Here is a 17,505-nt window from a genome sequence, read left to right as displayed (position 1 = left end):
CATCTTTTTCGTACCGTCATAACTACTCTGGGGTGTCTTCAGCTGCAGACCCCTCTGACTACTGAAGGAAGTCCAAAGTTGTCAGGGTTCCCTCCCCACTCTGAACTCTAGGGTACAGATGTGGGGACCCTCATGAAAGACCCCCTAAGCTTATTTCTACCAGCTTAGGGTAAAACTTCCCCAAGGCACAAACTCTTTGCCCTTGGAAGGTACGCTGCCACCAAGTGATTTAACAAAGAATCAGGGAAAGGACCACTTAGAGTTCCTATTCCCCCAAAACATCCCCCCAAGCCCTTACACTCCCTTTCCTGGGGAGGCTTGAGAATAATATCCTAACCAATTCGTTACAAACTGATCACAGCCCCAAACCCCTGGGTCTTAGGATCATAGAGAAATTGGTCAGGCGCTTAAAAGAAACAGAACTTTATTAGAAAGAAAAAGGTAAAAGAAGCACCTCTGTAAAATTAGAAGGGAAGCTAATCTCACACGGCAATCAGATTTAAAACAGAGGATTTCCCTCTGGGCAAAACTTTAAAGTTACAAAAAAGCAAGCCAGGAATACACCTTCCCTCTCAGCACAGAGAAAATCACAAGCCAAAACAAAGATAAGCTAATGCATTCCCTTGCTAGTACTTACTAATTCTAATTGAGTTGGATTGCCTGTTTCTTTTGATCTGTCTCCGGCAAGCACACAGAACAGACAGACAAAAGTCTTTCCCCCCACCCTAGATTTGAAAGTATCTTGTCCCCTTATTGGTCCTTTCGGTCAGGTACCAGCCAGGTTACCTGAGCTTCTTAACCCTTTACAGGTAAAAAGATACTGTGTCTATGGCCAGGAGGGATTTTAAAGCACTGTATACAGGAAGGTGGTTACCCTTCCCTTTATATTTATGACAAAGATACACTGAGACTTCCAGATTACACAGTCGCCAGGATGTCCTTGCAGCAGGAAAGAAACAGAGCTCCTTTTTGAAGGCTGAAATGAGCGACACTGGGAAGCTCTAAGACACGGTGGAATTATAACACAGAAAAATAAGGGAATAAAGACCCAAGGGAAGTAAAAGCTGAGGTCTTAAATCAACTGTGGTCAGAACTAAATAAAGATTTTGAGATCAGATTGTGAGATCAGATAATGAACCACAAAGGTAAATGATGCTTTGTTTCAGGCCCGTTTCCCTGCTAGCATATTGATTGCAGATCCTGAGAAAACTGCATGGGAAGAATAGGTCCTGACCGCCTTCTAACCAAACCTATCACATGTATCACAGCAGGTTGGCCATGCTGCATAGCAGTCGCACATTACAATTTCATTTAGGAGAGCTCAGTTCAAATCCCAAGGGTGTTATTCCACTCTTCAAGATTCTCTCCTGAGATTTGGCCCATTTGTGTCACACAGGGGAGAGGGGCTGGATTCTGGCTGCCAAGTACCAGCACAGGACTACCATAGTGTAGGGGAACTGCTTGCCAGTGCATTTAGCTCCGGGCCCCACTGCTTCTCCCTCCCAGCGTCAGGGTAGAAGTAGGGGTGTGACAAAGTGGAGCTGTTATAGGATCTTCCCTTCAGGGGGAGATCACAGAGCAGCCTGGAAGCAGCTCTGAGCATTGTTGTGGCCAGGGCTGGCCTTGAGAATGAGGAAGCTAGTGATCAGCATCCTAACATTCCTTCTTCTCTGGCACAGGAGACCATCCTTCCGGCTCTCTTTTTCTGTATTACTCCCCAGACTTAGGAGCATGTTACTACAGCTTTGTCCTAATACAGGCGGGAGATAGGGATGGTCATGCTGGAAGGGTAATATTGCTAATACAGGCTAACGCAGAAGGATTGTGCTTGATGCGCGGTCCTTGCATGGAACATGGTGAATTAGGTATGCTGCTTGCTTTTAGCCTTGAATCCTTGCATGACCCTTGCACTTTTTGCAGTGTGGATGTCATGCAGTGATCCACAATTGCAGGTGGCTAAATGGGGGTGGGAGGGATGTGGCCCACCATAAAGCTGTGAGTACATTCTTCCACCCCCATGTCTGCAGTCCCTTATAATCCTAAACTGCCAGCCCTGCAGCTCCCATTGTGTAGGGAAATCCATCCAAATAAAGTCACAGAATAATCGTGCATGGTTGGGAAGTCCCCCCAGTTTAGAGGTTATCCTTACCCCACCCCCACACAGAGCATACATTACAAATCCACCTGTACCATTTTGGCTCTTGCTTTCCTTCTCAGGTCTTTTTTCCGCTGTGTCTATCTCATTCTAAACACAAAAGAAGAGCCTCCTAATCCACCCCAGTTAATCAATGTGCCTGTCATAAGCCAACCTCACTTACTTAAGAGTTGCTGCTTTGGGCAACACCAAGTGTTTCAGAGGCAAAACCACAGTGGGTAGGAAGGAAGAGCAGCTATAAAGCGAGCTAGTAAAATTCCCCCTCAACTTTCCCAATCTTATTTGTAAATACACTGCAGGTAGCATCTGGGACTGAAGCCCTTGGGCTTCAGCTTTGGCCCCCTCACCTGGGGCAGCAGGTCTCAGGCTTTGGCTCTGCCTGCCCCGCTCCCGGGGGGGCGGCGGGGCTTGGGTTGGCTCAGGCTTTGGTTCCCCCCTCCTGCGGTTCCATTATATTTTTTGTTATCAGTGGTGGATCGTGGTGCAATGAAGTTTGAGAACCTCTGATCTAGTTAATCTCTGATTCGGAATGTCTTTTCCCAGGTACTGTTTCTTCTTTTTCCTTTCATTTTCCTGGCAGGGAGCAAGAATGAGCATTGAGTGCTGACTGCTGTAAGCCAGGCATGTTCCTTTCCTTCATATCTGAGGTTCTGATGATTTCATCAATTACAACAAAAGACCGTTTTAATTTTTCCCCCTGCTCGCCAAGTGCTTCAGTAATTTCTTCTTGTAGCAATACCTCTAATTTACTCCTCCCTTTTATTTCCTGCTCCGGCATAGCCGTTTGGCATGTTTTAAGGTGGCTGCTTAATTATCTCCCCCATTTGTCTATGGATGACGGCATTTTAATTCTTTTTTTCTTAAATGGCTGATACCTCACTATTTCTACTTTGCTACCTGCTGGGGAAAGAAGAGAGCCGTAATAATGGTTTTGAAGACAACTACTTCATAGGTGGTTTTATAGGTTTTTTTTATATAACTCCAATTGGCCCCTTTTCCATAGAGCTGAAATCTTGTGGATGTTGTTCAGTTTTAAGTGGATGCTCTTTTGCCTGACGATTACTGCACATCTTGTGGACAGGCCAAGGCTCTTTTTAAAATCCAAGGAACTTCCATGGGACAGTGAGAGATGAATTGCTAGAGCTGCCGAACTGTATGCAGGTCTCATTGGACCCACAAGAGTGGCAGGGCAGGACACTGGGAGGGGAGCTTGGAGAGCTTAGATCTGACACTTACTTGCTGGATGAGCGTGGTCAATTTATTTACGCACTCCTTGCCTCAGTTTCTCTATTTGTATAAAATTGAGATAATAGCTCCCTATGTAACAGTTGTGTTGTGAGGCTTAATTCACCATGGATGAAATTCATCCCTCTGCAAGGGACCATCATGATGATCATGACCCACTTATGTGCTATTCTGAGGCCCTTAAGTGGAACCCAAGTTTTGTGCTGGCCCTCTGCACAGGGGTGGATTTCACCCTTACAGCACAGAAAAGTTTCCACTGCACAAGTGTTATATCATAAAAACAAGATTAACAGGATCTTGTAAGAGGGATAAGGCAAAATGCCACATTTATTGTAAATACAATAAAAAGATAAAAACATTATATTACATGGGGGTGAATGGCTACAGAGCAAGTATTAGAAAACCTCCCAGCATGGGAATGCTGGGCTCCATTCCAGCTCTGTGTAACCCATCACAGAGTGAGCAGCTAGGAGCACTGGCCGCTGAGACCATGTTTGCATAGATCGAGTGGCTATAAACCCCAGGCTACAGGCTGGAATAGCAACAGCAGAGGGACAGCATAGTCCTTGGTCTGAGAATATTGGGCTTCCTCCCATCTCTCCCCAAACACGTCCAACTCAATGCCCTAGTGTTTTGGAAGTGCTTCGATATCCTCGGATAGAAGCACAATTGAAACAACATTGATTCTATTATGGACCACCACCGCAGTGCAAAAGGTTACACGATCCCAGGCAGTGCAGCCTGGCTTTCGTCCAAGCACTCCTTGCAAGTCAAAATAGTGTGGGCGCATCCCTGCCTGGGAAAGGAAAGGGGCTTGCAGGATTCCCTCATCCTAGCAGGTAAGAGTGAAGCCACCCTTCACGCTGGGAGCCTAAAGAGGCCTGAGGGATAACAATAATACCTTGGCAATCACTGCATCGCAGTAACAGTGTGCGTCTACACGGCCAAAGCGATGCATGGTCTAGTCTACCTGAGCTAGCTTGAATACAGCTAACACTGGTAGGCACAGCAGTGAAGACAATGCAGCAGGAGCTTCACGTACAGACAAGTACAGCCCAGCACACGCTCTGCATACGTACTGGGCTCGCTAGCTTGCTCTGCAGCCCGCTTATTCTGCCTTCATTGCTCTTGTTACCAGCAGCGCTAGCTGGAGTCAAGCTAGTTCGATAGGCTAGTCCCGGTACAGCTTTTGTTGTGCACACATACACTCAGACTTTGTGCCATGGCTTTGAATAGCCTGTCTTTCATTGATGATGGAGCTCTGTACCTATTACAAACATCAGTCCCATGGAATCAGATGTGCTTAAAAGATCTCTGAGTTCCATTGTATTTGCCTTGACTGTTGGATTTGATGCCCTAACACACAGGGGTACTCATCCTGAAATCATTTAGATTAAATAGAAACTCTAATACAAGTAATCAAGTCCTGCCCACTTCATCATGGCAGGATTGATTTCCTTATTCCCAAACCATCCATGAAAGATGGGTCTCTGGTCTAGTCTTTCGCACCTCCACTGATGGTGATTTCACCATCTGCCTTAGCAGCTTCTTTCATTGCCTATTGCCTTACAGTTAAAGTTTTTCTTTGTAGCTTGACAGCCTGATAGGCAGTTAGGGCACAGAATACCTGGCTGTAATGGAACAGCACTCATTGAAATTCATGAAACTTGCCTACATTTACAGTCCTGGGTTCTTTAATAGAGCAATGCAGGTGTATATTAGTACAACACTGATGAATGCAGCAATGTGGGCCAGAGGAAACTGACAGGTTGCTGATTTGAGACCACAGGATTCTCACAGCAACCATAAGAATAAAATGGAGACAGCATTTTAAATAAACCAGGAAACCATCAGATGAACAAATACATTTTACAGCAGCTTAAGAGGAAAACCATCCTATTTAAAAAGAGGTTTTTTTATTTTATAATCAGCTGTCCTTGCCTCTTCTATTTTAATCATCAAAACTGAAGGATATTTTTAAAACCCAATTCATGTTCCACTCCTAATCATGTGTGTTTGCTTCACCCCCTTTCTACTCCTCTGCCTCACAAATTATAATTCACCAGACATGTATAATGTCAAATTAAAAAGCTCAGTTACAATTTTCCTTCAAGACGGTTTCCGTTTTTGGTTCTTAGGCATGAGTACAATGCTGTAACGTTGGGTTGACAAGAATGTCCTTCTGGAAAAAAAGTTAGATAATTTAATAGGGATGAAACCAGTCTTGTGTCATGTAAATTAAATAGGGCTCTATTTCCATTACTCTAAAGAAATAGTCTATAAGATGAAATAGAGATATATCTCTATTTCCATACAATTTTTTAAACCAGCCTACAGAATTTAATAGAGAATAATCTCCTTGCTGTAGAATTCTATAATCTGATTTAAGAGTCCTACAGAAAGGTTACCATTCTAGATGGCCTTTCTGTAACAGTTCAAGGGAATGTTTAAAAATAAAATACAACAAATAACTGTTTTCTTTGGAACTAAAAATAAAAGTGGAGACTTTAGATTTTTGCAAAATCTTTTTATAGAAACCTAAATGTTGACTCTAAGTCAACCTGCACCCCTTTAATTTAAAAGATAATACTCCTTTCACCTATTAACCCTGTCAAAACAAGTAACGATGAAATGACAGCAATTGCAATTATTTAAGCATTAAGAGGGTTTGTTGGAAGCTAGATTTAATAGGTAGGTGCTCTCCATGGAAGGAGAAGTTTCAGGAGTAGAAAAGCCAGTGTGAAGAGAAATCTCTCATATCGATAAATGGCAGTGTCATCTTACCTGTGGACCCAAAATCTTTCTAACCCAGGGCAGGAGAATGAGAACTGGAAAGCATTAGGTAGCAAGTGGACCCTTTGTTAGACCTGTATCAACAGGAAGCATGGAGAAGTCTGGTCAATATAATTTGTGAGACAGAAGCTTAGAAAGGTGGTAACGCAACCACAAGCCATAGCAGGCTACTGATCTACAAAGCAGACGAGACGAGTAAGAGTGAATTTTGAAACTCTGATTAATATTTTAGGGACCCAGCAATGCCACGATGGGGAGGTGGAGGGGAATTCAGCAGATTGACTGTTGGTAATTAGCCCCCCTGTTGAACCCCATTTTCTTTAAATACACAGAATGAATATATTATCTGGGGAAACTTAGTAGGAACAAACGTCAACTTGGTTTGGAGGTTTAATTTGAATATGTCCCTAAAGATCAGGGGGTTTTATTAAATTATCCAAGACTTTACGGATCTCCTTTTGCCTTTCTCCTCTTTGCCACATCCCACCCCTCTCTCTTCCTAGCCTAACCACCTACTTCTACCTTTCCATCTCCCCAGACCTTTTTTCACCCCTGAGCCCAATGGGCCCCACACCTTTAGTAATATTCCAAGGAAGTGGCCGGGGGGAGGGGCGGGGGGAGGAAGAGGAGGAAGTGGTTTCAAGTTTGGCATTTTCTTTGCTTGGCTCTGGCTGCCTATTTTATTCAACTCATGTATGCTCTGGGGTTTTCCTGAGTCAGAGATATCCCATAATGCAGTTCCCCCGTCACCCATCATCTCTACAGGACTCCTGTAATAAGTGTGAAAAACGTATAAATCCATGAGGTAAAGAGCACTCCAATTCCTCACCCTCTCCCCTCCCCCCCTCAATTTGGCCAGTCAAATTAACTTTAAAGCTATTTATTGTGAGTTTGTGAAATGCCTGACTAACAGTTCACTCTGATTTTTAAAATCAGTGCGAGCAACGAGCACATACAGATCACTAAGGACAACTTCACTACACTGCTAATTTAATGGGCTCTCTGAGTCAAGTTCAGTAACGGCCCAAAGATAATAAAAGTGTAATCCTTTATCCAATCTACTTGAAAGATTACTCCACTCCATTGTAATTGGATTCTTAAATTAGTCAGGCACTAACACAAATATGGTTTACATTTCCAGGAATAATTTACATCTATCTATAATATAATTTTATTAGAAATGCAGTCTCAGTTATAGGCTGCAGTAAACCAAAGGCAAATAAAATCAATAACTCCACTATGTTAAACAAAAGATCACATTCTATTTTGGGGAGTCCAATCCTTCATTCCTTTCTCAGTCCTAAATATGTCAAAACTCTTATTAACATATTAGTACTCACACTGTAAGACAGATAAGAATTTAAATTCTATTAGAATTTATTAGAATTTAAATTCTGATTGTCCTAATAGCACTGCTCCATTCAATGATTGATTAGTAAGGACTAATTTTGAAACTTTGACATTTTAATAGAATATATGCCAAACCTCTTAGGACTAACCAAATCCAATCTCTCTAGATTACAAAATCTTTGGAGTGGAGATGATGGGTGAAATCATGGCCCCACTGAAGACAAAGGCAAAAACTCTCATTGACTCCAATGGGCATTTTACACCATGTCTTTATGCTTTTGTACAGCACCTAATCGTGAGAACTTGATCCTGATCGGGACACTGAATGCTAGTATAATATATCTTAAATGGTCCCACTTCATTGTGAGGGTGATTTATAAACAGTCTGTAACAGGTCAATAAATGATTAATAGATGTTATAACAGACATGAGTGTGTGATATAGATTGTTTTAAGCACATCCGCTGAAGATGGTTATAAGCAACCGATTGACCTCTTAAATGATATAACAATGGAATTGTCATATATTAAAATGTCACATATAAATTCATCATTTATATATAAACTATTTCTAAATAGAGCCTTAATAGAAAGTTATAAGAAGGTCTCTCCTAAGAAAAGATAAACCCTGAGTTCAGATCCTGTACACTAATGCTGTAGTAAGAGCCAAATACAGCTTATTGTCATAGATCTGTACAGAAATCATAAATCGCTGCCATTATATAGCCTGCATTTGCTAGGCTAGGCAAGACTATAATGCTAGGCATCGTATAAAGCTGGAAAATTACCATGAAGATTAAATATCTACTAACCTTTGCTTAAATTAATAATTTCAATATCTTCTTTCCATATTTGTTGGACGTCATTGTCTTTATGACCTCCTTTTCATAGGATGTCACAGCTTTGGAAACACTGATTCACTGGTGCTGCAATATTATCTTAATCAAGAATTCAGTCCTGTAAACACATTGATGCACATAAATAATTTCGGTCTCCATGAGTTGTGTCACTGAATCGTCCAAAGGGAGTACTCGTATGAGTAAAGTATCCAGCATGTGGCTCTAAGGCAGTATTTCAGGAACATTACAACTTATGAGGGGTTATCTGAGGATGGACACAGTTACTATATCTGACTATCCTGAAAACCATCTTATACATAATGTGTCATGAAGACATGGTGGCCTCTCTGCAGTTAAGGTCACCCAGCAGTCTTTGTATCATAAAGAAAAAGGATGTTACAATCTAAATTCATGAATGCAAAAATACTACATACAGTTCTTGGGGCAAAGGTGGTGTGGGAGAAATCCTTTCAGACTACTTGGCAAACAAGAATATAAGAACATAAGAATGGCCATACTGGGTCAGACCAAAGGTCCATCGATCCCAGTATCCTGTCTTCCAACAGTGGCCAATGCCAGGTGCCCCAGGGGGAATGAACAGAACAGGTAATCATCAAGTGATCCACCCTCTGTCGCACATTCCCAGCTTCTGGCATACAGAGGCTAGGGATGCCATACCTGCCCATCCTGGCTAATAGCTATTGATGGACCCTATCCTCCATGAATTTATCTAGTTCTTTTTCTCCAGATGAAGGTTTATTTTATTGTCAGCTAACATTAAAACTACCTAGCAACTCAACAGAAGTAATCCAATGTTCGATAGACACCTGAGATTCACTGAGATTAAGCCAATTGTGCAATATGGAATTATCTAGTCATCCGTAACAAAGGTAGAATAAGGCCTAGAGATGAAAAAAGCAAATAATAAGGAATGACCTGGCAAATACGGAGAGTTTAAAGAGAAATTAAAAAAGTAATATGTAGAGAAATTAATATGTATTATGAATGAACAAGGTGAGAAACAATGGAGCTTGAGCAAATTAATAGAGTGGAGCATTTGGACCATTGAGAAGTATTGTATGTTCTCATAGGAATGTAGCATAGTACCACTGTGAAACTGTATAGCATTTTTTACCATTGCTTCATGGAGGTCTGTGGCCCTCATCACCATCATATCTAAGCACTTCACAATCTTTAATGTAATTATGCTCACAACACCCCTGTGAGGCCAGGAATGCTATTAACCCCGTTTTATAGAAATGGGGCACAGAGAGATGAGGGCCCAGGTTCACAAAAGTATGTAGGCTTCTAACTTCCATTGGTTTCCATTGAAATGGAGCTGGGTTCAAGTGGCTTGACCAAAGTCATACAGGGAGTCAGTGGTAAAGCAAAGAATTAAATACAGATCTCCCAAGCCAGGAGGCTAGCCCCTTAACCACTGGTCCATCCACCTTTCTGACAAGTCAGCAAAGCATGACAAAGACTGATGCTGCCACATCCTACAATTATAATTTACTTAAAACTATTTGAAAATAATTCAGCTCAGGGTGACCTTATAAACTATATATTCTAGAGCAGGGATTCTCACAAGAAATTGTTTGGTGGCATCAGTGCAGCCACCAACTCTTGCTGGTGGCCACACTTACACGTTTCATGAAATTATTTTTTTTCCCCCTAAAGTTAATAAAGAAATATACACATCTATACATCCAAATCATGGTAATTTATGTACGTAAGGTTTTGGGTTTTTTGGTTTTTTTGCAGACTCCGTAATAAAAGTCAAGCACAGTTATCTCTATTCTTTACTAATAATAGAAGTCCAAATAATAACGAAAAACATCTCTGGGTGGCTTGGGTCTGGGGAGGGGAGGGGAAGGGAACGGAGGCACAGCTGCGGCTGGCCCAGGGCTCCTCCAGTCAGGTGTGTGGGTGGGTGGGGGGCAGTGAGGGGGTGTCTCATGGCTTCGGCCAGCCCGGGGCTCCACCGGCTATGGGGGGTGGTGCTCATGGCTCCAGGCTCAGGGGGTCTCAGGGCTCCAGCTGCTGAGGGTCATGAGCCATGAGCCTGCCGCTCGCCTCCACACCCCTGCCCCTAGGTCTGTTATGAAAATCTCAACATGTATATTTTAAGTGCTCATAATTGTGACACCATCGCTGGGCATCCTTGATACAGCTCCGAAGGATTGTCTCACTAGCATTAGGAGAACACTAGTGATGTTAACCTGGACATTCTATGGCAGCTCGAGCTGGTTGAAATGTTTCAAGTTTCAAAATTACAACAAAAATGTGCATCAAAATTTTTAATTTGGATAACTCCCCCCCCCCTCCAAAAAACAGGAAAACTTTCACGAATTTACCCTCCATTTTTTAACCAGCTCTTGCCTTAGTTCATACACTATGAAAAGTGTAACTCCCGCCTCCAAGTCCCATCTTTCATTCTCCAGCTGTGAGGAAAGAAGGAATGAGGAAGCACATTACATGACACCGCCTGACACGCGAAAGGTCCCCGGTTCGAAACCGGGCGGAAACAGGTCACTGTCCACTGGCGGGAGGGATAGCTCAGTGGTTTGAGCATTGGCCTGCTAAACCCAGGGTTGTGAGTTCAGTGCTTGAGGGGGCCATTTAGGGAACTGGGGCAAAAATTGGGGATTGGTCCTGCTTTGAGCAGGGGGTTGGACTAGATGACCTCCTGAGGTCCCTTCCAACCCTGATATTCTAGGATACATTATAGTCCTTTGAGCCATCCTTCCAAGGCCACAAACATCAGATTCTAGACAGAGTTTTCTTTACTGGAATGAAGGTTACCACAGACCAACAGCTTTCTGAGGATAGGAAGAAAGAATAGGGTTTCCCAAGGAAATAAGGATGGCAAGGAAATGGCTCAAACAGTAGCCCAGCCCTATCAAAGATACTTGCTCTGAGGACTAGAGTACATGAAAATGTAAAACCTAAAGGACCCAATTGTGTTTCCATGGAAGTCTATGACAAAACTCCCATTGACTGCACTAAGTCTAGTCGCAAGTTAAGAAGGAAAGAATGGTGCAATAAAAAGGGGGGAAATCTTTCAAGTTTCTAGACAGCTGAAACAAAAACTTAAATTAAAAAAAGGAAACGTTTACTCCATTATTTCAATATGCTTCCAGCCTTTTTGTAGCAATATAATCCCCACTGTGTTACTGACGACAAACATGCGTTCAAGAGGCACTTGCATAACATAGGGAAGTAATCTAAGGCAGTATCACAAAAAAGTTCAACTGAAAAACATTTCCTCCACCTGATTTATCACAAAAATCACTGCAGCAAAATGCAGGGAGAGAAAGAGAGAAATGCTTTGCCGCCCATGTGTCTCTAAATATTAAAGCTATATATTTTGTATTTTATGTGTGAGGAGGACTGCAGGCCTTCTCCCATAAAACATAGCTATTTCAAAGCAGGTAGCAAAAATAGCACTTTTATGAGCACTTTCGCTGAAAATTTCATTTCCTGGCTGTCTTTAAACGAAAAAGAACGCTGCTGCATTGACTAGATTTATAAAACGGTATGAAAGGATAATCTTCCAAAGGACTGCAGGCACAAATCAGCTGACCAACATTTGGTCTAATTTCTAGGTTGTTATGAAGGAGAGAGTTCATAGCAAATCTAGTTTGATTTTTTTTTAAAATGTATTTTAGCAATTGGCTCACTCACGGTGTTTGGCTCTAGAGCTGCATCTGAATTTTCCCAACATTCAAGGGTCATCAGGTCTGATGTTTTGGTTTGTTCAGCAATTTAGGAGGATGGAGATCAGACACGACGTTCACAACATTTGGAAACGGACCAAAATGGTTGTTCCAAAAGAATTATTTCAATATACGCCCCCATCAAGACACTCCTCTTCTGAAAGACGTGCCTACAATTTCAGTAAATTTCCAAGCATAGACAAGCCCTAAGATCCCGAAACAGCAAAGCACTTCAACATAAACTTAATTTCACCCACATAAGCAGTTCCACTGACTTCTCCCCACTTTCCGTCTCTCTCACCAGGAAAGAGACAAAATGTGGATAAATAAATAAATGGAAGGCATTTTATAGAGCTGGTTGAAAAATCGTAATTTTCCATGAACATTTTCAAAAGAAACTGAACATTTTTCTTCTGTTAGACTTTCAATGTACTTTTTCACTTTTACCAGGAAAACCAATAATGGAAAAACTCTAAACTGAAAAAAGGAAAGGAGGGAAAAAATGATTTTGGGTGGGGGGGTGGGGTTGTTTTTGAAAACAACTTTCAGTTTCATTTTTTTGATGGAAAACAAAATATTTTTATGAACACAAATTCTTGAGAATATTTTTTAAATCAAAAAGCCATTTTTGACCAAAAATAATTTAAAACAAAATATTTTTGATCAGCTCTAATATTTTTCCTCCTTGGATTTATTCTCTTGGCTGTGGATATTTTTTAAGTTGACAGTTCAAAAATGCAGGAGTTCAGAGTCAACACAGGCATTCTATAAGTGCTCATCCTATGACAATATGAAAAACTACCAAAATGGCAATCAGAAATGAAGATAATACTACAGGGTGGAAACTGTGGAAAAATCCAATATTAGACGGATGACTCAATCACCTGGCCTTCTGAGACCCCGTATTTCTTCCAGCTGACACCTATTCTTCAGCAGTGTTTGTGTCCAATCTCAGGGAACAAACCTAAAAGTTTAGGTGGTATTGTATGTGCACTGAGGTAGATAGGTAGGGGTGTGTGTGTGTGTGTGTGTGTGTTACCCCCCTACGCACATACACACACACACACAGTCTGTTTTTAAGAGTACAACTGAGATTGGTTATTCTTACTGTGACATATCAATCTTTTGTCCCAAGTACCATAAGCAGAAGTGGTAGAAGCAGAGGGTATACAATAGAAACCAGATTTGCAGTCGAAATAAGCCCCCTTTTCCTGCTTTGCCAGTGTAAAAGGGTATGATGAAAAGGTAACCTACATACACTTTAAGGACCCTTTACACTGCCAGAGTGGTGTAAAAGGGCTCATGAAGAATGAGAATAAAGCCCCAGAAATGGCGACATCAGGAGCATCAGTACCACACACCAACTGAAGCAATTCTACTACCTTTTTGTAACTGGTTATCTTAACGAGGAGTCCGGTGGCACCTTCAAGACTAACAGATTTATTTGGGTATAAGCTTTCGTGGGTAAAAAACCCACTTTTTCAGATGCATGGAGTACAAATTACAGATGCAGGCATTATTATATATGAAGCAAAGGGAGTTACCTTACAAATGGAGAACCAGTGTTGATAGGGCCAATTCAAATAGGGTGGATGTGGTCCACTCCCAATAAGTGATGAGGAGGTGTTAATACCAAGAGAGGGAAAGTTGCTTTTGTGGCAGAGACAGAGTTAATCGCCTGATGAGGGAACAAACAGTGGCTAAAAAAAAAACCTAAAAAACTGAAGATCTGATGACAGCATGGAATGGGGTAATGGATCCTGCAACGGCACAGTGAGATCCCCCAGATCTGCTGGTTGATGAAGAGTAGGTGTATGCCAGGCTGTCCTGGCCCCAGGGGTGGGAAGGTTGCCAGTGGCTTGGACCTCTATCTTTCAGAGCCACCACATCACTTCCAAACCTAATGATCAAAGAGCTATGGGTAACATGGCTTCAGTGAGACAGCAGTATCTCATCAGCTGAAGTGTAAATAAGTTTCCATTACTTTGCTTGGAGATAGCAGCTCTACACAAAAAACTGTTCCCCACCTCCACCCCCTCCATGCTTAGTTATGCCCTGCTGAAATTTGGGAAATTTGAAATTTGACTTAGCAGTGATCATGCATGGGACATCCACAGCTAGAAGGAAGGCAGTTCCTACTTCATACCCTGAGGCACGCAGACTGGACATTTTTGGCCAGTATTTGTGCTTCTATCTTTCTTTCCATGCCTAAAAGAGAAGGGGATGATCAGCAAAGCCTACAAAATGTTGTGTGCGCGCTAATTCTGGCTAGAGATGAGAAATGAGGAATCTCTTGTTTAAGGTGATCTGCAAAGTAAAATTGGAAATTGCATCCAGCTCAGATTTATATTCTGACTGCTCCCATTAACCAGGCTGTGGGGGGCCATTAGCACAGAAATACCTTTTCACTAACCTTTTAAAAAAATCTTCCCTTTGTGAGAAGTCCCTTGGTGTGGAATTTCTTGATGTATTTTACTCAAGATGGTCCAGAATGCAACATTCAGCAACACCACGAATATCATGGGTTGGCAATGAATATTTCTGGTATAGGTGGGTTCATATTCAAGGATAAGCCTTTGATCCAAGGACAATGTCAGAAGATTTTACAAAGGGGAAAGCAATTCTTTAAGAAGTCCATTAGAATTCATCTCTCTTCTGAGGGTACATCTACACAGGATGGCCATGGCTGGCCTGGGTCAGCTAACTTTGGCTTGCGGGGTGCAGGCTGCAGGGCTAAAAATTGCTGTATAGACATGTGGTCTTGGGCTGGAGCCCGAGATCTGGAACCCGAGCCCTTGCAGGTTCCCAGAGCTCAGGCTCCAGCCTGAGCCCAAATGCCTACATGGCAATTTTTCAGTCCGGAGCCCAAGCCCCATGAGACCAAGTCAGCTGACCTGGGCCAGCTGAGGATTTTTTTTATCCCTGTGTAGATGTACCTTGAATGACTTCCAGAGATTGGTTGGGGGTGGAGGGGAGTTGAGCATAGTTCGTTGGTTTCACTCAGATTCCATTTTCATTTTGCCATTTAGCTCCAAGGAAATTCAGCAGCACCAAAGACCAACTCTCTGTGCAACTAGTTAGGACCGTATCCTGCTTGAAGGGGAGATGGGTATTATAGCAAAAGTACAAATGGCATCAATGGAAGATGAGTGTACTGATCGACGATAGGACACGGCATAGGTCTTTTGTATTTTACCTGTTTTCATACTGTAATAGATTCTGAAAGTGAGACATTCATTTAGATCTATGGGGCATTCAACTCTGATCTGCAATGTAATCAACTGAATTAAATGATACAGTACAATGTACACCACTATGGACCAGACTGTGCTTGGATCAGACGCCTACACAGGGCCATAAAGGTGAAGTAAGAATCCCCCTTAAACTCCTGAATGGGCTACTAGGACCTTGGGTCCAGGCACGCAGGATAAGGAAGATCTGCAAGCCTACTATTCCCTCCATTCCAAGCAGGAAGATGGGTCGAGCCTGGCTCTGCACCCGCAATGCACAAGGCAGGGCTTGTGGGAGAGGTGTTGCAATTTGCTCTCATAGGCCAATAACTCCCAGAGTAAGAAGAAGCAAGGAGGGAGCTGTGCCTTCCAGAAGCACAATCCCTTCCCTGCCCTATGCCTGGGACAGCACAGACATGGCATTGTCCCACACACAGTGTGTGGGACAAAGCTGCAACCTTAGTTACATTGTGTTCTGCTGGATTTTCCCTTTGTCTAGTTCTGAAATCAGGATGAATAACCTGTTGGCTTTTTATTCTGAACTCTTATTTGTCATACTAGCCTGCAGGCACTATTTTTATTTTAGTTATACTGGTGTAAAACTAAAACCAGGAAACGTAAGGAACATTTGCCCTAACGAAACAGGGATCCCATACGGTCAAATATGATTTACTACAAGTGAACGTTTGGATCAGACGAGCTGCATGACTGTCTTCCTCTTTTGCTACATCTTTCAGCAGCTCGCATCAGCTTGGAAAAAAAAAATCTCCTGCAAAATCCTCTCGATTCTATGCAGAGCACTATACATTGAGTTGTCAAGAAGACACAGTTTCCGCTCACTGGCAAAAGCTTTCCTGGAGGCAAAAATCAAAAGGCTTTGCACAAAGAAGTAGGCTCTTCAAATTGCAGAGTTTGAAGGCTGTCTAACCCACTAAGCTTTGATGGTGCTGTTGCTTGTTCCAGTCCGTCCCTACAGCACTCCCGTCATCCGTGATTACTATTCACCAGAGCAAAGAACACCACAGCACATATTGTACGCATCAGAGTCACTCAAATTAGATACCTCTCTGTAATCTGTGATCAGATGGAGACATTTCCATTTAAAAAGGTGTGCAGGAAAATTGCTTTTATAACACAAAGCGCTTTAGAGCCTGTCCATCATCATGTTTGCACACAATGGTTCAAGTTCTGCCCTCAAGCGTACATACGGAGCCCCACTGAAGTCAGTGGGGTTGTACGTGTCTTACTGGGGGCATGTTGTTTTCTCATGGTACAAACACATCTCTGTCTTGATGTTTGTAGCAAACTAGCACACTGGAACTAGCTTTCTAATTTCTTTTCACAACAGTCAAAACATTGCAAGATTCAGTATATTTATACAGGCCTCGTTCCTACAAACAAATACACACATGAACAGGCCCATTGGAAACAACGGAGCAACTCACAGGTGTAAAGTTACTCATGGGAGAGTCTTCAGAATCAGGGGCCTATAGTCAATAAGTATGTGTTTGTTTTGTACAATGCTGGAAAATATGGCTATAAATATCACACATTTCAAAACAAAGAGGAGAATGAACACTGGTTTAAATGAAGCATGTTAAAAATGAGATGTTACCGAATAATATGAAAAATAGACAAGTGATTACAGCAGATGCATAGAGGCCCTATTATGCTAAGTTTTATGCATATATATAGAAAGAGGCAGTCTTGCCCAACAGAGATTACAATTTAAATAGGCAAGACAAACAAAGGGTGAGGGGAAAACAGAGGCAGAGAGAGGGGAAGTGGCTTGTCCAAGGTCACAAGGAAAGCCAGGGAACAGAACTCAGGTCCTTCAGAATATTAGTCCCGATAGCACCACTTTTTCTCAGTGTAGTGGGCTGTAGCCCACGAAAGCTTATGACCACATAAATTTGTTAGTCCCTAAGGTGCCACAAGGACTCCTCGGTTTTTTCTGCCTACAAAGTGACCCCTAGTCAACAAACAGCCTCAAATCAAAACTGATGTCCCCTGTTCAATAATTCTGTCCACATGTACCATAACTGACCTATGAAAATTCTGGGTACAAAACATACCTCCAGCTAATCGGGGTGCTACTTTTCTCTACTGCAATCTCCACACCCACCATCCTTTTAACACAATCAACCAGCTCTGATTGGGTGGGATGATTTCAAG

The 17,505-nt window shown here is 42.3% G+C and overlaps 1 protein-coding gene and 1 long non-coding RNA gene across 6 annotated transcripts in view; both read right to left on the bottom strand.

Annotated features, from left to right (window-relative positions):
* The window catches only part of PLPPR1 (phospholipid phosphatase related 1), a 180,060-nt gene that overhangs the window by 86,220 nt on the left and 76,335 nt on the right, over positions 1-17,505 (bottom strand). The window contains exon 2 of one of the 5 annotated variants that reach the window (XM_048850055.1): positions 8,355-8,499. The exons of the other annotated variants lie outside the window; for them this stretch is intronic. The gene's annotated coding sequence lies outside the window, so the exon portion shown is untranslated. The remainder of the gene's footprint in view (positions 1-8,354; positions 8,500-17,505) is intronic. 5 annotated transcript variants of the gene reach the window in all.
* Positions 1-17,505, bottom strand: part of LOC125636627 (uncharacterized) — a 51,369-nt gene that overhangs the window by 27,217 nt on the left and 6,647 nt on the right. The window lies entirely within an intron of this gene.

The sequence above is a fragment of the Caretta caretta genome, chromosome 5, assembly GCF_965140235.1.
Source record: "Caretta caretta isolate rCarCar2 chromosome 5, rCarCar1.hap1, whole genome shotgun sequence".
Classification (NCBI taxonomy): Eukaryota; Metazoa; Chordata; order Testudines; family Cheloniidae; genus Caretta; species Caretta caretta.
The sequence above is the reverse complement of the archived record's forward strand: the minus strand, read 5'-3'. Positions and strand labels throughout refer to the sequence as shown.